This window comes from Rana temporaria, chromosome 4, assembly GCF_905171775.1.
Source record: "Rana temporaria chromosome 4, aRanTem1.1, whole genome shotgun sequence".
NCBI classification, from domain to species: Eukaryota; Metazoa; Chordata; class Amphibia; order Anura; family Ranidae; genus Rana; species Rana temporaria.
This window is the reverse complement of record NC_053492.1, coordinates 481,517,079-481,538,420: the sequence shown is the minus strand read 5'-3', so window position 1 is coordinate 481,538,420 and position 21,342 is coordinate 481,517,079. Positions and strand designations below refer to the sequence as shown.

The following is a 21,342-nucleotide window of genomic DNA, read 5'->3' as shown; positions in this document are numbered from 1 at the left end:
GGGTGTGGGCGGAGCATATTCGGGTTCCCCGCCCCTCCTCCATGATGCCTCCTGAATGGCCAATCACACAGCCGGAGCTCCAGTGGGGGCGGAGTCGCTCGGCGCTCACATGGGGGGACGATTTCCGGCAGCAAAGTCACGTGCTGGGGGCGGGGCGAGGTTGCTCCGGTAACCATACACACTGCGACCCGATAGACTCCTCCCACGAAGTTCCACCCGGTCACATGACGGTGACGTCACGGCCTCTCCCGCCTGAGATCCGACATCGATCGGTGAGAATTCCTCCACCGCCCCTCCCCCTCCCGGTACGCGTCCCCTCCCCCCGTACATCTCCCCTCCCCCTCCCGGTACATCACCCCTCCCCCTCCTGTGCCCGCTGAGGGAGACCACCGGACCCCCATCCCCCCCTCCAATATCATCACCAGCCCTCCCCCACCCTCTATGGGAGGAAGACCCCCCATCCCCCCCAAATATCACCCCCTTCCCATCCCCCCCCCCCAAGGAGAATGTCACACAGGGGGGTATTTCTATCCTCTTGTACCCCCATCACCCCGTGCCCTGCCCCCCCTCTCCTGAGGGGGAGGTAAATAATGTATTTATCAGCCCCTTCCCTTTCTGAGTGAACACGGGGGCCCGGATTCGTCTCTCTATCTCCCGGCGTAACGGATCTCCGATCGGTTACACCGCTGTAACTTTGGGCGCAGGTTCCGTATTCATAAAGAACTTGCGCCCTTAGTTACGGCGGCGTAACGTATGTGTGGCGGCGCAAGGCCGCGTGATTCAAATGGGGGTGTTGGGGGCGTGTTTTATTCAAATTGTAGTTGACCCCGCGTATTCTACGTTTTTTTTTAACGGCGCATGCGCCGTCCATAAAATCTCCCAGTGTGCATTGCTCCAAAGTACGCCGCAAGGACGTATTGGATTCGACGTGAACGTAAATGACGTAAAGCCCCATTCGCGAACGACTTACGCCAACAACGTAAAATTTTCAAAACTCGGCGCGGGAACGACGGCCATACTTAACATTGCGTACGCCGCATATAGCAGGGGTAACTATACGCTAAAAAAACCCGAACGCAAACGACGTAAAAAAAATGCGCCGGCGAGACGTACGTTTCTGAATCGGCGTAAATACCTAATTTGCATATTCCTTGCGTAAACATACGGAAGCGCCACCTATCAGCCAGCGTGATTATGCAGCCTAAGATACGACGGTGTAAGACACTTACGCCGGTCGGATCTTAGGGAGATCTATGCGTAACTGATTCTATGAACCAGCCGCATAGATCCGACCGACAGAACTCAGAGATACGACGGCGTATCTCCTATCTGAATCCGGGCCAGTGAGTGAACACAGTGAGTGATCGGTAGTTTGATCTTTGGGGCGTAACACCCGTACACCACGACCAATCACAGCGGGGGGAGGGGCATTGGTTATATCGATACTTTGTCTACAATATTCAGGGGTTTTACCCCCCTTAGAAGTGTTTATAAAAGCGCCGTATTCCAGCCGTGCCCCTTCATTGACCCCAGGGAGGAGGACATCACATGACCGGGGAGGAGGACATCACATGACCGGGGAGGAGGAGATCACATGACCGGGGAGGAGGAGATCACATGACCGGGGAGGAGGAGATCACATGACCGGGGAGGAGGAGATCACATGACCGGGGAGGAGGACATCACATGACCGGGGAGGAGGACATCACATGACCGGGGAGGAGGACATCACATGACCGGGGAGGAGGAGATCACATGACCGGGGAGGAGGACATCACATGACCGGGGAGGAGGAGATCACATGACCGGGGAGGAGGACATCACATGACCGGGGAGGAGGAGATCACATGACCGGGGAGGAGGACATCACATGACCGGGGAGGAGGAGATCACATGACCGGGGAGGAGGCGGAGATGACATGACCCCGGGGAGGAGGAGATCACATGACCCCGGGGAGGAGGAGGAGATCACATGACCCCGGGGAGGAGGAGGAGATCACATGACCCCGGGGAGGAGGAGGAGATCACATGACCCCGGGGAGGAGGAGATCACATGACCCCGGGGAGGAGGCGGAGATCACATGACCCAGGGGAGGAGGAGATCACATGACCCAGGGGAGGAGGAGATCACATGACCCGGGGAGGAGGAGGAGATCACATGACCCCGGGGAGGAGGAGGAGATCACATGACCCGGGGAGGAGGAGGAGATCACATGACCCGGGGAGGAGGAGGAGATCACATGACCCGGGGAGGAGGAGGAGATCACATGACCCGGGGAGGAGGAGGAGATCACATGACCCAGGGGAGGAGGAGGAGATCACATGACCCTGGGGAGGAGGAGGAGATCACATGACCCGGGGAGGAGGAGGAGGAGATCACATGACCCCAGGGAGGAGGAGGAGATCACATGACCCCGGGGAGGAGGAGGAGATCACATGACCCGGGGAGGAGGAGGAGATCACATGACCCCGGGGAGGAGGAGATCACATGACCCGGGGAGGAGGAGATCACATGACCCGGGGAGGAGGAGGAGATCACATGACCCCTGGGAGGAGGAGATCACATGACCCGAGGAGGAGGAGATCACATGACCTGGGGAGGAGGAGATCACATGACCCGGGGAGGAGGAGGAGATCACATGACCCCGGGGAGGAGGAGGAGATCACATGACCCCGGGGAGGAGGAGGAGATCACATGACCCGAGGAGGAGGAGATCACATGACCCGGGGAGGAGGAGGAGGAGATCACATGACCCCGGGGAGGAGGAGGAGATCACATGACCCCGGGGAGGAGGAGGAGATCACATGACCCGAGGAGGAGATGACATGACCCCAGGGAGGAGGAGATCACATGACCCCAGGGAGGAGGAGGAGATCACATGAACCCAGGGAGGAGGAGGAGATCACATGACCCGGGGAGGAGGAGGAGATCACATGACCCCGGGGAGGAGGAGGAGATCACATGACCCCGGGGAGGAGGAGGAGATCACATGACCCGAGGAGGAGGAGATGACATGACCCCAGGGAGGAGGAGATCACATGAACCCAGGGAGGAGGAGGAGATCACATGACCCCGGGGAGGAGGAGATCACATGACCCCGGGGAGGAGGAGATCACATGACCCCGAGGAGGAGGAGATCACATGACCCCAGGGAGGAGGAGGAGATCACATGACCCCGGGGAGGAGGAGATCACATGACCCCGGGGAGGAGGAGATCACATGACCCCGGGGAGGAGGAGGAGATCACATGACCCGGGGAGGAGGAGGAGATCACATGACCCCGAGGAGGAGGAGATGACATGACCCCAGGGAGGAGGAGGAGATCACATGACCCCGGGGAGGAGGAGGAGATCACATGACCCGGGGAGGAGATCACATGACCCCAGGGAGGAGGAGATCACATGACCCCGGGGAGGAAGAGGAGATCACATGACCCCAGGGAGTAGATCACATGACCCCGGGGAGGAGGAGGAGATCACATGACCCCGAGGAGGAGGAGATCACATGACCCCGAGGAGGAGGAGATCACATGACCACGGGGAGGAGGAGGAGATCACATGACCCGGGGAGGAGGAGATCACATGACCCCGGGAGGAAGAGGAGATCACATGACCCGGGGAGGAAGAGGAGATCACATGACCCGGGGAGGAGGAAGAGATCACATGACCTGAGGAGGAGGAGATCACATGACCCGAGGAGGAGGAGATCACATGACCCCGGGGAGGAGGAGATCACATGACCCGGGGAGGAGGAGGAGATGACATGACCCCGGGGAGGAGAAGATCACATGACCCGGGGAGGAGGAGGAGATCACATGACCCGAGGAGGAGGAGATCACATGACCCCGGGGAGGAGGCGATCACATGACCCCGGGGAGGAGGAGGAGAAGATCACATGACCCGGGGAGGAGGATGAGATCACATGACCCCGGGGAGGAGGAGATCACATGACCCCGGGGAGGAGGAGATCACATGACCCGGGGAGGAGATCACATGACCCGAGGAGGAGATCACATGACCCAGGGAGGAGGAGATCACATGACCCAGGGAGGAGGAAGAGGAGATCACATGACCCGGGGAGGAGGAGGAGATCACATGACCCGGGGAGGAGGAGGAGATGACATGACCCGGGGAGGAGGAGATCACATGACCCCGGGGAGGAGGAGATCACATGACCACGGGGAGGAGGAGGAGATCACATGACCCAGAGGAGGAGGAGATCACATGACCCAGAGGAGGAGGAGATCACATGACCCCGGGGAGGAGTAGGAGGAGATCACATGACCCCGGGGAGGAGTAGGAGGAGATCACATGACCCCGTGGGAGGAGGAGATCACATGACCCGGGGAGGAGGAAGAGATCACATGACCCCGAGGAGGAGGAGATCACATGACCCGGGGAGGAGTAGGAGGATAGAATGGTCCCCATTGGATTTGGGTCTCGGAGTAGGAGGACAGAATGGTGTCCATTGGATTTGGGTCTAGGAGTAGGAGGACAGAATGGTGTCCATTGGATTTGGGTCTCGGAGTAGGAGGACAGAATGGTGTCCATTGGATTTGGGTCTAGGAGTAGGACAGAATGGTGTCCCTTGGATTTGGGTCTAGGAGTAGGAGGACAGAATGGTCCCCATTGGATTTGGGTCTAGGAGTAGGAGGACAGAATGGTCCCCATTGGATTTGGGTCTAGGAGTAGGAGGACAGAACGGTGTCCATTGGATTTGGGTCTAGGAGTAGGAGGACAGAACGGTGTCCATTGGATTTGGGTCTAGGAGTAGGAGGACAGAACGATGTCCATTGGATTTGGGTCTAGGAGTAGAAGAACAGAACGGTGTCCATTGGATTTGGGTCTAGGAGTAGAAGGACAGAACGGTGTCCATTGGATTTGGGTCTCGGAGGAGGAGGATAGAATGGTGTCCATTGGATTTGGGTCTCGGAGGAGGAGGACAGAATGGTGTCCATTGGATTTGGGTCTAGGAGTAGGAGGACAGAATCTTCCCCATTGGATTTGGGTCTCGGAGTAGGAGGATAGAATGGTGTCCATTGGATTTGGGTCTAGGAGTAGGAGGACAGAATGGTGTCCATTGGATTTGGGTCTAGGAGTAGGAGGACAGAATGGTGTTCATTGGATTTGGGTCTCGGAGTAGGAGGACAGAATGGTGTCCATTGGATTTGGGTCTAGGAGTAGGAGGACAGAATGGTCCCCATTGGATTTGGGTCTAGGAGGAGGACAGAATGGTATCCATTGGATTTGGGTCTCGGAGTAGGAGGACAGAATGGTGTCCATTGGATTTGGGTCTAGGAGGAGGAGGACAGAATGGTCCCCATTGGATTTGGGTCTAGGAGTAGGAGGGCAGAATGGTGTCCATTGGATGTGGGTCTAGGAGTAGGAGGACAGAATGGTGTCCATTGGATTTGGGTCTAGGAGTAGGAGGACAGAATGGTGTCCATTGGATTTGGGTCTAGGAGTAGGAGGGCAGAATGGTGTCCATTGGATTTGGGTCTCGGAGTAGGAGGATAGAATGGTCCCCATTGGATTTGGGTCTAGGAGTAGGAGGACAGAATGGTGTCCATTGGATTTGGGTCTAGGAGTAGGAGGACAGAATGTTCCCCATTGGATTTGGGTCTAGGAGGAGGACAGAATGGTATCCATTGGATTTGGGTCTAGGAGTAGGAGGATAGAATGGTGTCCATTGGATTTGGGTCTCGGAGGAGGAGGACAGAATGGTGTCCATTGGATTTGGGTCTAGGAGTAGGAGGACAGAATGGTCCCCATTGGATTTGGGTCTAGGAGGAGGACAGAATGGTATCCATTGGATTTGGGTCTAGGAGTAGGAGGACAGAATGGGTGTCCATTGGATTTGGGTCTAGGAGGAGGAGGATAGAATGGTCCCCATTGGATTTGGGTCTAGGAGTAGGAGGACAGAATGGTCCCCATTGGATTTGGGTCTAGGAGGAGGACAGAATGGTATCCATTGGATTTGGGTCTAGGAGTAGGAGGACAGAATGGTGTCCATTGGATTTGGGTCTCGGAGTAGGAGGACAGAATGGTGTCCATTGGATTTGGGTCTAGGAGGAGGAGGACAGAATGGTCCCCATTGGATTTGGGTCTAGGAGTAGGAGGACAGAATGGTGCCCATTGGATTTGGGTCTAGGAGTAGGAGGACAGAACGGTGTCCATTGGATTTGGGTCTAGGAGTAGGAGGACAGAATGGTCCCCATTGGATTTGGGTCTAGGAGGAGGACAGAATGGTATCCATTGGATTTGGGTCTAGGAGGAGGAGGACAGAATGGTCCCCATTGGATTTGGGTCTAGGAGTAGGAGGATAGAACGGTGTCCATTGGATTTGGGTCTAGGAGTAGAAGGACAGAACGGTGTCCATTGGATTTGGGTCTAGGAGTAGGAGGACAGAACGGTGTCCATTGGATTTGGGTCTAGGAGTAGGAGGACAGAATGGTGTCCATTGGATTTGGGTCTAGGAGTAGGAGGACAGAATGGTGTCCATTGGATTTGGGTCTAGGAGTAGGAGGACAGAATGGTGTCCATTGGATTTGGGTCTAGGAGTAGGAGGACAGAATGGTCCCCATTGGATTTGGGTCTAGGAGTAGGAGGACAGAATGGTGTCCATTGGATTTGGGTCTAGGAGTAGGAGGGCAGAATGGTGTCCATTGGATTTGGGTCTAGGAGTAGGAGGGCAGAATGGTGTCCATTGGATTTGGGTCTAGGAGTAGGAGGGCAGAATGGTGTCCATTGGATTTGGGTCTCGGAGGAGGAGGATAGAATGGTGTCCATTGGATTTGGGTCCCGGAGGAGGAGGACAGAATGGTGTCCATTGGATTTGGGTCTAGGAGTAGGAGGACAGAATGGTCCCCATTGGATTTGGGTCTAGGAGTAGGAGGACAGAATGGTCCCCATTGGTTTTGGGTCTAGGAGGAGGACAGAATGGTATCCATTGGATTTAGGTCTAGGAGTAGGAGGATAGAATGGGTGTCCATTGGATTTGGGTCTAGGAGGAGGAGGATAGAATGGTCCCCATTGGATTTGGGTCTAGGAGTAGGAGGACAGAATGGTCCCCATTGGATTTGGGTCTAGGAGGAGGACAGAATGGTATCCATTGGATTTGGGTCTAGGAGTAGGAGGACAGAATGGTCCCCATTGGATTTGGGTCTAGGAGTAGGAGGACAGAATGGGTGTCCATTGGATTTGGGTCTAGGAGGAGGAGGATAGAATGGTCCCCATTGGATTTGGGTCTAGGAGTAGGAGGACAGAATGGTCCCCATTGGATTTGGGTCTAGGAGGAGGACAGAATGGTATCCATTGGATTTGGGTCTAGGAGTAGGAGGACAGAATGGTGTCCATTGGATTTGGGTCTCGGAGTAGGAGGACAGAATGGTGTCCATTGGATTTGGGTCTAGGAGGAGGAGGACAGAATGGTGTCCATTGAATCTGGGTCTAGGAGGAGGACAGAATGGGTGTCCATTGGATTTAGGAGTAGGAGGACAGAACAGTGTCCATTGGATTTGGGTCTAGGAGGAGGAGGACAGAATGGTGTCCCTTGGATTTTGGTCTAGGCGTAGGGGGACAGAATGATGTCCCTTGGATTTGGGTCTAGGAGTAGGAGGACAGAATGGTGTCCATTGGATTTGGGTCTAGGAGTAGGAGGACAGAATGGTCCCCATTGGATTTGGGTCTAGGAGTAGGAGGGCAGAATGGTGTCCATTGGATTTGGGTCTAGGAGTAGGAGGGCAGAATGGTGTCCATTGGATTTGGGTCTCGGAGGAGGAGGATAGAATGGTGTCCATTGGATTTGGGTCTAGGAGGAGGAGGACAGAACGGTGTCCATTGGATTTGGGTCTAGGAGTAGGAGGACAGAACGATGTCCATTGGATTTGGGTCTAGGAGTAGGAGGACAGAATGGTGTCCATTGGATTTGGGTCTCGGAGGAGGAGGACAGAATGGTGTCCATTGGATTTGGGTCTAGGAGTAGGAGGACAGAATGGTGTCCATTGGATTTGGGTCTAGGAGTAGGAGGACAGAATGGTCCCCATTGGATTTGGGTCTAGGAGGAGGACAGAATGGTATCCATTGGATTTGGGTCTAGGAGTAGGAGGACAGAATGGTATCCATTGGATTTGGGTCTAGGAGTAGGAGGACAGAATGGTATCCATTGGATTTGGGTCTAGGAGTAGGAGGACAGAATGGGTGTCCATTGGATTTGGGTCTAGGAGGAGGAGGATAGAATGGTCCCCATTGGATTTGGGTCTAGGAGTAGGAGGACAGAATGGTCCCCATTGGATTTGGGTCTAGGAGGAGGACAGAATGATGTCCATTGGATTTGGGTCTAGGAGTAGGAGGACAGAATGGTGTCCATTGGATTTGGGTCTAGGAGTAGGAGGACAGAACGGTGTCCATTGGATTTGGGTCTAGGAGTAGAAGGACAGAACGGTGTCCATTGGATTTGGGTCTAGGAGTAGGAGGACAGAATGGTGTCCATTGGATTTGGGTCTAGGAGTAGGAGGACAGAACGGTGTCCATTGGATTTGGGTCTAGAAGTAGGAGGACAGAACGGTGTCCATTGGATTTGGGTCTAGGAGTAGGAGGACAGAACGGTGTCCATTGGATTTGGGTCTAGGAGTAGGAGGACAGAATGGTGTCCATTGGATTTGGGTCTAGGAGTAGGAGGACAGAATGGCGTCCATTGGATTTGGGTCTAGGAGTAGGAGGACAGAATGGTCCCCATTGGATTTGGGTCTAGGAGTAGAAGGACAGAACGGTGTCCATTGGATTTGGGTCTAGGAGTAGGAGGACAGAATGGTCCCCATTGGATTTGGGTCTAGAAGTAGGAGGACAGAACGTTGTCCATTGGATTTGGGTCTAGGAGTAGGAGGGCAGAATGGTGTCCATTGGATTTGGGTCTAGGAGTAGGAGGACAGAATGGGTGTCCATTGGATTTGGGTCTAGGAGGAGGAGGATAGAATGGTCCCCATTGGATTTGGGTCTAGGAGTAGGAGGACAGAATGGTCCCCATTGGATTTGGGTCTAGGAGGAGGACAGAATGATGTCCATTGGATTTGGGTCTAGGAGTAGGAGGACAGAATGGTGTCCATTGGATTTGGGTCTAGGAGTAGGAGGACAGAACGGTGTCCATTGGATTTGGGTCTAGGAGTAGAAGGACAGAACGGTGTCCATTGGATTTGGGTCTAGGAGTAGGAGGACAGAATGGTGTCCATTGGATTTGGGTCTAGGAGTAGGAGGACAGAATGGCGTCCATTGGATTTGGGTCTAGGAGTAGGAGGACAGAATGGTCCCCATTGGATTTGGGTCTAGGAGTAGAAGGACAGAACGGTGTCCATTGGATTTGGGTCTAGGAGTAGGAGGACAGAATGGTCCCCATTGGATTTGGGTCTAGAAGTAGGAGGACAGAACGTTGTCCATTGGATTTGGGTCTAGGAGTAGGAGGGCAGAATGGTGTCCATTGGATTTGGGTCTAGGAGTAGGAGGACAGAATGGTGTCCATTGGATTTGGGTCTAGGAGTAGGACAGAATGGTGTCCATTGGATTTGGGTCTCGGAGGAGGAGGACAGAATGGTGTCCATTGGATTTGGGTCTAGGAGTAGGAGGACAGAATGGTGTCCCTTGGGTTTGGGTCTAGGAGTAGGAGGACAGAATGGTGTCCATTGGATTTGGGTCTAGGAGTAGGAGGACAGAATGGTGTCCCTTGGATGTGGGTCTAGGAGTAGAAGGACAGAACGGTGTCCATTGGATTTGGGTCTAGGAGTAGGAGGACAGAATGGTGTCCATTGGATTTGGGTCTCGGAGTAGGAGGACAGAATGGTGTCCATTGGATTTGGGTCTAGGAGGAGGAGAACAGAATGGTGTCCATTGAATCTGGGTCTAGGAGGAGGACAGAATGGGTGTCCATTGGATTTGGATTTAGGAGTAGGAGGACAGAACAGTGTCCATTGGATTTGGGTCTAGGAGTAGGAGGACAGAATGGTCCCCATTGGATTTGGGTCTAGGAGTAGGAGGACAGAATGGTGTCCCTTGGATTTTGGTCTAGGCGTAGGGGGACAGAATGGTGTCCATTGGATTTCGGTCTAGGAGTAGGAGGACAGAATGGGTGTCCATTGGATTTGGGTCTAGGAGGAGGAGGACAGAACAGTGTCCATTGGATTTGGGTCTAGGAGGAGGAGGACAGAATGGTGTCCCTTGGATTTGGGTCTAGGCGTAGGGGGCACAGAACGGTGTGCATTGGATTTGGGTCTAGGAGTAGGAGGACAGAATGGTGTCCATTGGATTTGGGTCTAGGAGTAGGAGGACAGAATGGTGCCCCTTGGAGTTGGGTCTAGGAGTAGGAGGACAGAACGGTGTCCATTGGATTTGGGTCTAGGAGTAGGAGGACAGAACAGTGTCCATTGGATTTGAGTCTAGGAGTAGGAGGACAGAATGGTGTCCATTGGATTTGGGTCTAGGAGTAGGAGGACAGAACAGTGTCCATTGGATTTGGGTCTAGGAGTAGGAGGATAGAACGGTGTCCATTGGATTTGGTCTCGGAGTAGGAGGACAGAATGGTGTCCCTTGGATTTGGGTCTAGGAGTAGGAGGACAGAATGGTGCCCCTTGGATTTGGGTCTAGGAGTAGGAGGACAGAACAGTGTCCATTGGATTTGAGTCTAGGAGGAGGAGGACAGAATGGTCCCCATTGGATTTGGCTGTTAGTAGATCATTTGTTAGTTTTAGGAGAGGAGTTTCTGTGGAATGTTGAGGATGAATTCCAGACTGAAGAGGATCAGGAAGGCCACTATGAGGAAACTGGTCGCTCAGTCGATTGTAGACGAGACCTTCAAGGAGTTTGGATACAAAGGAATTGAAGAGATGGGGGTAGGTTGTGAAGATTGGTGATGGATTTTTAGGTATGGGGGTGACACATGTGTGGTTCGGAGAGTTGGGGAAGATGCCAGAAGAGAGTCAGAGGGTGAAGGTGTGGGTTAGAGAGTGTAGAGGAGAGTCAGAGGTAGAGTTGAAGGTAGAGAAGAGTTGAAGGTAGAGAAGAAGAGTTGACGGTAGAGAAGAAGAGTTGACGGTAGAGAAAAAGAGTTGAAGGTAGAGAAGAGTTGACGGTAGAGAAGAGTTGACGGTAGAGAAGAGGTGACGGTAGAGAAGAGGTGACGGTAGAGAAGAGGTGACGGTAGAGAAGAGGCGACGGTAGAGAAGAGACGACGGTAGAGAAGAGACGACGGTAGAGAAGAGACGACGGTAGAGAAGAGACGACGGTAGAGAAGAGACGACGGTAGAGAAGAGACGACGGTAGACGGTAGAGAAGAGTTGACGGTAGAGAAGAGATGACGGTAGAGATGAAGGTAGAGAAGATGATGACGGTAGAGAAGAGATGAAGGTAGAGAAGAGATGACGGTAGAGATGAAGGTAGAGAGGATGATGACGGTAGAGAAGATGATGACGGTAGAGAAGAGATGACGGTAGAGAAGAGATGACGGTAGAGAAGAGATGACGGTAGAGAAGAGATGACGGTAGAGAAGAGGTGAAGGTAGAGAAGAGACGACGGTAGAGAAGAGACAACGGTAGAGAAGAGACGACGGTAGAGAAGAGACGGCGGTAGAGAAGAGACGGCGGTAGAGAAGAGACGGCGGTAGAGAAGAGACGACGGTAGAGAAGAGACGACGGTAGACGGTAGAGAAGAGTTAACGGTAGAGAAGAGATGAAGGTAGAGAAGATGATGACGGTAGAGAAGAGATGAAGGTAGAGAAGAGATGACGGTAGAGATGAAGGTAGAGAGGATGATGACGGTAGAGAAGATGATGACGGTAGAGAAGAGACGACGGTAGAGAAGAGACGACGGTAGAGAAGAGACGACGGTAGAGAAGAGACGACGGTAGAGAAGAGATGACGGTAGAGAAGAGTTGACGGTAGAGAAGAGGTGAAGGTAGAGAAGAGACGACGGTAGAGAAGAGACGACGGTAGAGAAGAGACGACGGTAGAGAAGAGACGACGGTAGAGAAGAGACGACGGTAGACGGTAGAGAAGAGTTAACGGTAGAGAAGAGATGACGGTAGAGATGAAGGTAGAGAAGATGATGACGGTAGAGAAGAGATGAAGGTAGAGAAGAGATGACGGTAGAGATGAAGGTAGAGAAGATGATGACGGTAGAGAAGAGGTGAAGGTAGAGAAGAGACGACGGTAGAGAAGAGACGACGGTAGAGAAGAGACGACGGTAGAGAAGAGATGACGGGACGGGATGATAAGTTGGTAATGAGAGAAATGAAATAGTTCTGCTTGGCAGTGAGGAGCTGGAATTGTATTTTTGGAGGGCAGATTTTTATTGGTTGAAATCTTTCTCAGACTAATGTCGCGTACACAGTCACACGGACCCCCAAAAGTATCCCCACCTTCCATCCTCTTTCAAAATTTTAACTTACTACCCATCCTCCACCTCTGCACCCCCCCCCCCCAATATCACTTTACACCCAGCCCCCACCTCCGAGTATTCCCTCCCCCATATCACCCCAACCTATATTATACCCTCTCCCACATCACTTTACACCCATCCCCCATCTTGGTGTACGCCCCCTCTAAGTCTGTAGTGTGGGGGTGGGGTAGGTCACCTCGCTATAAAGTGAATGGGAAGTTCTCCTCTTGTTTTCTTTTCAAGTTCCTGGGATAGCTCCTCCCACTTCATGTCAATAAAACCTTCGAACATCGCCGCTCCATTGTCTCCCATGCGTTTATCTTCTGATGACCTCCCCCCATCCCCCCAACTTCCTCCAATGTCTTCAACGTATGGTGACCCCATCCCCCCAACTTCCTCCAATGTCTTCAACGTATGGTGACCCCATCCCCACAACTTCCTGTGTGTTCAAAGTATGGTGGCCCCTCACCCCCCCCAACCTCCTCCAGTGTGTTCATTGTATGGTTACCTCCTCCAGAGTGTTCATTGTATGGTGACCCCCCTCACCCCCCCCCAACCTCCTCCAGAGTGTTCATCAGATGGTGACCCCCCATTCCCCCCAACCTTCTCCAGTGTGTTCATCAGATGGTGATCCCCCATCCCCCCAACCTTCTCCAGAGTGTTCAATGTATGGTGACCCCCCTTCCCCCCAACCTTCTCCAGAGTGTTCAATGTATGGTGACCCCCCCTTCCCCCCCAACCTGCTCCAGAGTGTTCATTGTATGGTTACCCCCCAACCTCCTCCAGAGTGTTCATCAGATGGTGACCCCCCATCCCCCCCAACCTCCTCCAGAGTGTTCAATGTATGGTGTCTCCCCCATCCCCCTAACCTTCTCCAGAGTGTTCATCAGATGGGGACCCCCTCATCCCCCCAACCTTCTCCAGTGTGTTCAATTTATGATGACCCCCTCATCCCCCAACCTTCTCCAGTGTGTTCATCAGATGGTGACCCCCCCCCCATCCCCCAACCTCTTCCAGTTTGTTCAATGTATAGTGATCCCCCCATCCTTCTCCAGTGAGTTCAACGTATGGTGACCCCCTCATCCCCCCAACCTTCTCCAGAGTGTTCAACGTATGGTGATACCCCAACCTCCTCCAGTGTGTTCATCAGATGGGGACCCCCTCATCCCCCCATCCTTCTCCATATTTTTCAATGTATGGGGACTCCCCCATCCCCCCCAACCTCCTCCAGAGTGTTCAATGTATGGTGACCCCCTCATCCCCCCAACCTTCTCCAGAGTGTTCATCAGATGGTGACCCCCCTCATCCCCCCCAACCTTCTCCATAGTGGTCAATGTATGGTGATCCCCCCAACCTCCTCCAGAGTGTTCAATGTATGGTGACCCCCTCATCCCCCCAACCTCCTCCAGTGTGTTCATCAGATGGTGACCTCCCCATCCCCCCAACCTCCTCCAGTGTGTTCAATGTATGGTGACCCCCTCATCCCCCCAACCGCCTCCAGTGTGTTCAATGTATGGTGACTCCCACAAACTTTTCCAGTGTGTTCAATGTATGGTGATTCCCTCATCCCCCCAACCTCTTCCAGTGTGTTCAATGTATGGTGACTCCCCCATCCCCCCAACCTTCTCCAGAGTGTTCATCAGATGGTTATACCCCCCAACCTTCTCCATAGTGTTCAATGTATGGTGACGCCCTCATCCCCCCAACCTTCTCCAGTGTGTTCATCAGATGGTGACCTCCCCATCCCCCCAACCTCCTCCAGTGTGTTCAATGTATGGTGACTCCCCCATCCCCCCAACCTTCTCCAGAGTGTTCATCAGATGGTTATACCCCCCAACCTTCTCCATAGTGTTCAATGTATGGTGACCCCCCTCATCCCCCCAACCTTCTCCAGTGTGTTCAACGTATGGTGACCCCCTCATCCCCCCAACCGCCTCCAGTGTGTTCAATGTATGGTGACTCCCACAAACTTTTCCAGTGTGTTCAATGTATGGTGATTCCCTCATCCCCCCAACCTCTTCCAGTGTGTTCAATGTATGGTGACTCCCCCATCCCCCCAACCTTCTCCAGAGTGTTCATCAGATGGTTATACCCCCCAACCTTCTCCATAGTGTTCAATGTATGGTGACGCCCTCATCCCCCCAACCTTCTCCAGTGTGTTCATCAGATGGTGACCTCCCCATCCCCCCAACCTCCTCCAGTGTGTTCAATGTATGGTGACTCCCCCATCCCCCCAACCTTCTCCAGGGTGTTCATCAGATGGTTATACCCCCCAACCTTCTCCATAGTGTTCAATGTATGGTGACGCCCTCATCCCCCCAACCTTCTTCAGTGTGTTCATCAGATGGTGACCTCCCCATCCCCCCAACCTCCTCCAGTGTGTTCAATGTATGGTGACTCCCCCATCCCCCCAACCTTCTCCAGTGTGTTCAATGTATGGTGACTCCCTCATCCCCCCAACCTTCTCCAGTGTGTTCAATGTATGGTGACCCCCTCATCCCCCCAACCTTCTCCAGAGTGTTCATCAGATGGTGACCCGCTCATTCCCCCAACCTTCTCCAGAGTGTTCAACGTATGGTGACTTCCTCATCCCCCCAACCTTCTCCAGGGTGTTCATCAGATGGTGACCCCCCCATCCCCCCAACCTGCTCCAGTGTGTTCATCAGTTGGTGACTCCCCCAACCGCCTCCAGTGTGCTCATCAGATGGTGACCCCCTCATCCCCCCAACCTTCTCCAGTGTGTTCAATGTATGGTGACTCCCCCATCCCCCCAACCTTCTCCAGAGTGTTCATCAGATGGTGATCCCCCCAACCTCCAGTGTGTATAACGCATAGTGCCCCCCCCCCCAACCTTCTCCAGTGTGTTCATCAGATATTGACACCCCCCACCCCCATCCAGTTTCTGTTTCCCCGGCTTTTCATCCCACCATCACAAAGTTCCCTCATGAAGTCGGCCATTTCTATCCACGTGTTCATCTCTCTTCCCTCCTCATGTTCTTTATTATCATTGTGGACTCCGCTGGCTTTGCTGGAAGTGAGGCCTTCAAATATCTCCTGTACTAGGAAGGCTCCTCGGGGGTTTCTCTGTCATTGAATTGGGGGGGGGTTTCTGGTTCCTTTTAGCTCCCTTCACTAGAACTTATCTGGTCGTTCATTGAAGTAGTACATGTCCAGTGAATGACCAGAGACGCTACGAAGGTAAGTGGGAGCTGTAGGTTACCGTATATCGCAAAATGTCTGAGGTGTAATCCTGAAATGGGCGGATGGTTCCTTTAAATTTGATCTTCCCTTCCGCTACCTCCGTCCACGGAAATGGAGGAATGAGCCATGAACTGATGACGTCACTACATAAAACATACCAATTGCACAGTACAGGGGACTAACCCTGGGTTATACACCACTACCGTCATGTGATTGGACGCAGGCCATTCCCAATATAATCCCTCCCACTCCCAGCAGGGACCTCCCCTATATACCCCCCTTCTACTCCTAGCAGGGACATCCCCTTTATAACCACTCCCAGCAGGGACCTCCCCTATATACTCCCTCTACTCCTAGCAGGGACATCCCCTTTATAACCCCTCCCACTCCCAGCAGAGACCTCTCTATAACCCCTCCCACTCCCAGCAGGGACATCCTCATATATAATCCCTCCCACTCCCAGCAGAGACCTCTCTATAACCCCTCCCACTCCCAGCAGGGACATCCTCATATATAATCACTCCCAGCAGAGACCTCTCTATAACCACTCCCAGCAGGGACATCCTCATATATAATCCCTCCCACTCCCAGCAGAGACCTCTCTATAACCCCTCCCACTCCCAGCAGGGACATCCTCATATATAATCACTCCCAGCAGAGACCTCTCTATAACCCCTCCCACTCCTAGCAGGGACATCCTTATATATAAACCCTCCCACTCCCAGGAGGGACATCCTCTCTATAACCCCTCCCACTCCAGCAGGGACATCCCCATTAATTAACCACTCTTAGCTAGCCTTAGTTTTTGCCGGCGTCTTCAGGTGATGGACGACTTCTCTCTACTGAGAGGACCAACCGTCTTCTATGGAGGTTTTCTCTTCTTGGATTATTCAGTTTCCAAGAGGGTTCTTCTATCAATGACCTGCAGCTGTTTATGAATATTTGGGATTGGTTTTCTCCTTGGCAGAGCCTTGGGGACCCCACCTGGTGAAAGATGTGAGGCCGGTCTGTATTGGATCACGCTGGCAGACGCTCCCCTTGGGACTTAGTGCAGCGGGTGGAATTAGCCATAAGGTGCTTTTACAGGTCCAGAACCGTGTCCTGCCTGGTGCAGAGCACAGTCCCCCAAAGACCCCTGTGGGGGTATACCCACCATAATAGATGAATCCGAGAGGGGGTTAGAACCCCTTATTCCTGTTCCTGAGGTTGTGGGTATAGGTTGAAGCCCATTTAATCCCTTTTGGATGTGAAAGTCCGGTGGCATCGTCAGGCAGTTCAGAATTGCCGGGTTTTGTGGAGTTTGGCGCCAGTTTAGTTGTCCTGCTGGGGGGCACCTGGTGTGGCCTCACTTGGAGGTGTCGTACTGCACAACCCGAAGCGTGGTCTGCGCAGGTACCGCCTCCTTATGAGGGAGATTACTGAACCCCACCTCTGCATTCAGGATGCTGGCTGAGCACCGTCTCCTGGTTCTCCTTCCTGAGGACACATTCATGGCGGATTCTTCTCCCTGAACCTGGGTTACAGCAGCCTAGAGGGGCTTGTATTAAGGCCCCCCCTTGCACCACTGCTGTGGGGGTCATGAGTACCCCATCAGGGACATTTTATTCAAAAGAAATGGAGGCCCTTAATGGGAGAGATAAGTGGTGAGCTGGGCTCCAGGTCAGCTTGTAGCTCTCTTGGGGGTTGTAGTACATCTGCTTTGGGCCCTGATTCCCTCTCTCTGATTGGTTGCCCCATTCTGACTCTCTACCTTCCTGTGGTCATTCAGCCGCTTTCTATTCGTTCCCCCCCCCCCCGCCTCATTCTTCTTGAAAGGAATTTTCTGCTACAATTTCAGGGATCAGGGGTAGACTTTCTAACCTTGTTGAGGCTACGGGGTCAATGTCATGTCCCTTCTACCTCCCCTCCCCCGGCATCAGACTTACCCGAGAATGAGACATCTCCAAACGAAGAATCCTCGACTTCAGAGGCATCTTATCAGGATGAATTTTCTCATGGACTCTACGAGAATATCCCTTCACTGATTGAAGCTGAATACTCTTGTTGAAGTCACCTTAGTCCGCTCTCCCAAAGGTTTCTAGTGTTGGGTCCCTAAAGTTCCCCACCATCCTGTATGGAGGTCGGCCCATCCTGTATGGAGGCAGGCCCATCCTGTATGGAAGCCGACCCATCCTGTATGGAGGTCGGCCCATCCTGTATGGAGGTCGGCCCATCCTGTATGGAGGCAGGCCCATCCTGTATGGAAGCCGGCCCATCCTGTATGGAGGTCGGCCCATCCTGTATGGAGGCAGGCCCCACCTGGAGACGATGTCTTATTTCACCCAACAATATCCTATTGAGGAAAGTTTCCTTAGGAAATGAGCAATTCCTGTGCTAGATCCAACCCAACTATTTCTCACATAACACGACCCTTATGGCCCCCATAATAGATGATTCTGTGTTCAAAGACCCAGTAGATAAAAGGTTAGAGACTTCTCTTAAGGCTATCTTTGCCCTTGTTGGCTCTGCCATGCAACCCACATCTGTGCCTCCTACTGACTGTCAGGACATTGTTCTCTAAGTGTATGGCCTGGAACCCAACTCCATCCTCATGGATCCCGCTGTCCATAGTCAGCTGAAACTTCTGCTATGAATGGCTTGGCGGGTTCATTGCACCAAGTGCCTAGAACAAGCCTTCCCTCTGTACAGGTGAGAATGCTGGTCAGCCAAGCTTCCATGCAAGGAATGCTCTGATTGGTTACCCTTCAAAGGCCTGTTTGGTCTCTTCTCGGGTAGGAGAGTATTGTACCTCTACTAGTAGGCCCTCTACTGCTGAGGGTAGGAACGGTTGCTTCGCTCCTCCCTCCCAATATCAAATCTAATTCAGGATCATACTTGGGCCTCCCAGCAAGCCAAGGCCTCTTCGCAGTGATGGGGGCACCCACTTCTCTGTGTAGGGGGGACATCTTTGGGCCTTCTGGTTCCAGAACTTCTCAGACATCTGGGTCCAGATTATTGTTTCCAGGGGCTACAAACTGGAGTTTTACCCTTCCCCCTTCTTTGCTTCATGCTCTCCAGTTGGACTCCTTCCCCACCATGGCAGATGGATCTGCTTCTGCTGTCCATCAGTTGTGGAATGAGAGGGTCGTCACCCCCGGACCTCCCAGGAGAACCATTTCAGGGTTTCTAATGAATCAGATTTTCCCTGGTGTAAAGCGCTGCGCAAACTGTTGGCGCTATATAAATCCTGTATAATAATAATAATATCTTTGAGGAGATATTGAAACCAACCCTATGTGTGACACGTAGGAACGTGACACAGTTCCCTCACATAGATATCTATAAATCTAGGATCATATGTAAGACGGGGATCTTCACCTTCGTAATATCAAGGAATAACCTCCTAAACTTAAGTGTGGTGCTTAAAGTATAACTAAAGGCAAAAGTTTTTTGTGCCTCCTTTAGCAGAGAAACAGCCCCAAATCTTCATGCCCCACCCCCCGTGTGTGACTGTAGGGATGGTGTTCTTAGGGTCATAGTCACCATTTTTTACCTCTTGAAACGCGGCGAGCTGAAGCCCGTGTGAAACCGGCCTTAATAAGTGTTTTTGTGAGAATCCACGCAGGTCAAAGTACGATTGTTTTTTTGTTAATATTCTATAGTTTGGTTGAGCTTGGCAGCCCATTCTGTCATTGTGGGGCTGTAGTGGAAACCTATTATATTCTTACCATTCTACGAGCCGTGAATAAAGAACATTGGGAAGCGTGTCGGCGTAGTTCCGAGGTTCCAGAACAGTCCAATATCCAAGTAAATGGGATATTAGTTCCTGTATGTGTGTAACCAAAATATAATTTTTCTTGGTTATCTCCATATCTCACATACAAGGCCTAAGATTCCAGTGACATTTACTACAACATGAAGTTTCCCCAACACCCATCCCATGGAGAAATCCCGGAGTCAGTCTATGAGAGCCCTCAAGGTTTCCATCTTTATGGTTGGCAAACCAGGTGGAGAAGTTCGGCCCATTCTGGATTTAAAGATTCAACTTGTTCCTGCGGGTTTGTACGTTTTGCATGGAGGATTCCAGGCTAGTCGTTCATTCATCTTTCTGATCGATTTTGTGGCCTCAATAAATATCTAGGACATTCCTGCACATCCTATCTGCACATTCCCCCCCTCCTCTTCCATCATATTCCGCTTCCTCTAGACTGAATATAGGTATCAGATATTCCAACCGGTGACAACTACAAACAAGACGAGACTCGTGTGATTGCTGAACATGGACTGTTTATTAGACCCAGAATACAAGTCTTATATACAGTAGAAGAGGAGGTTCCCACTCCTGCTCATATTACTCTGACAATACACCTGTAACCAGAAACATCAATTAACATGAGCTAATTAACTAATCCCTTAAAGCAGCCGATGTGACTCTGTGCCCTCCTGGGCATTGTTATGATAAATCAGGTTTTTTACTACAGGTCAGACTTCTTGTCACCGAGCTTCACACAGTAGATGGTCCATTAAACATAAGTATAAACACAGGAAACCTTCTCACAACAGCAGGAGTCGGCCCTTCTCCTACATTGTACAGAGGCCAGAATGAAACAAACCAAGAATAGTCTTTACATCTATCCTGGGAGATATTGTGGAGAAATATTACTGTCCCATCTGCAGGAATCCAAGATTTATTTTCTCAGTCCCCCTGTGCCAGAATGGACATAAGAGGTTCATGGGGAGATGAAACAAGGGGACCCCAACTGTAACGGCTACCCAAGTAGAGTGAGGGTCTCAGCCGTTGGAGACGTCCTTTTCCCTGGCAAGCTGCGATATGCAGGTACCGCCGGTATATCCCATCGAACGCCCTTCCAGGAAACGAGACGGGCTACGTTTGCAGAGTCAAGCAGGACTGAACTTTTAATGCCACATTTTTCTTCCTTATATCTGGTTACAAACTGTACAGAAACAAATGACACTCCCCCCCCCCCCCCAGGGGGGACTTCAATACACATACTTTGAAACAATGACATTCCCTTGAGCCAATCAGCCGCTAGACGTTTTGGCTCCTAAACTTGGCTCGATCAGACAATAGAATTCAATTAACCTTTAAAACAATTATCACTCACACATAATCCCCATCAGCATACACCTCACAGGGGGCTGTTACCTACACAAAAGAGAGTTCATTAGCTATGCAAAGGGTACATTAGCATTCAGCAGTGAAAGAGACTTGTCCAATTAACCCTTTGAGCTCAGAATACAATGTGGTACATCCAATTGTGACAAGCCATGCAGTTCCTTGTAGTCCTCCCTGCATGAAGATTATCGATGTCCAGGCAGCATGCATATGTCCGTTACACTACTCCCCTTTTGTGGAACACTCCGGCAGACCCGGATTGATCCTTTTCGGATCAACTTGGGGATGTAAGGTCTGCTGTTAGGGTAAAAGTTCCGTTTGCCTGGACAGTCCGTCGGCCTTCCCATTGGCTTACCAGGTCGGTAGCTGATGGTGACGGTGAATAATAGAATTCAATTCTGGAACAGTCACTTGCTTTGCTCTCTCAATGGCTCCCAAAACCTGTTGCTGATGCTCTTGGGACAGATACGGCACCACCTGGATGCAAATCCCATTTAATCTTTTGACAATTTCCGCCTGTTTGTGTATTTCAATGTTCAAGCCACGGGACATCTCATAATACCTGACATAGTGTCGTTGCATCTCTGATTTCTCACTGGCCAACT

General features: G+C 51.9%; 1 protein-coding gene across 1 annotated transcript in view; it reads left to right on the top strand.

Annotated features, from left to right (window-relative positions):
- Positions 1 to 200: 200 nt before the first annotated feature.
- The window catches only part of LOC120935803 (phosphofurin acidic cluster sorting protein 2-like), a 133,183-nt gene continuing 112,041 nt past the window's right edge, over positions 201 to 21,342 (top strand). The window contains 1 exon segment of the mRNA XM_040347865.1: positions 201 to 272. The gene's annotated coding sequence lies outside the window, so the exon portion shown is untranslated.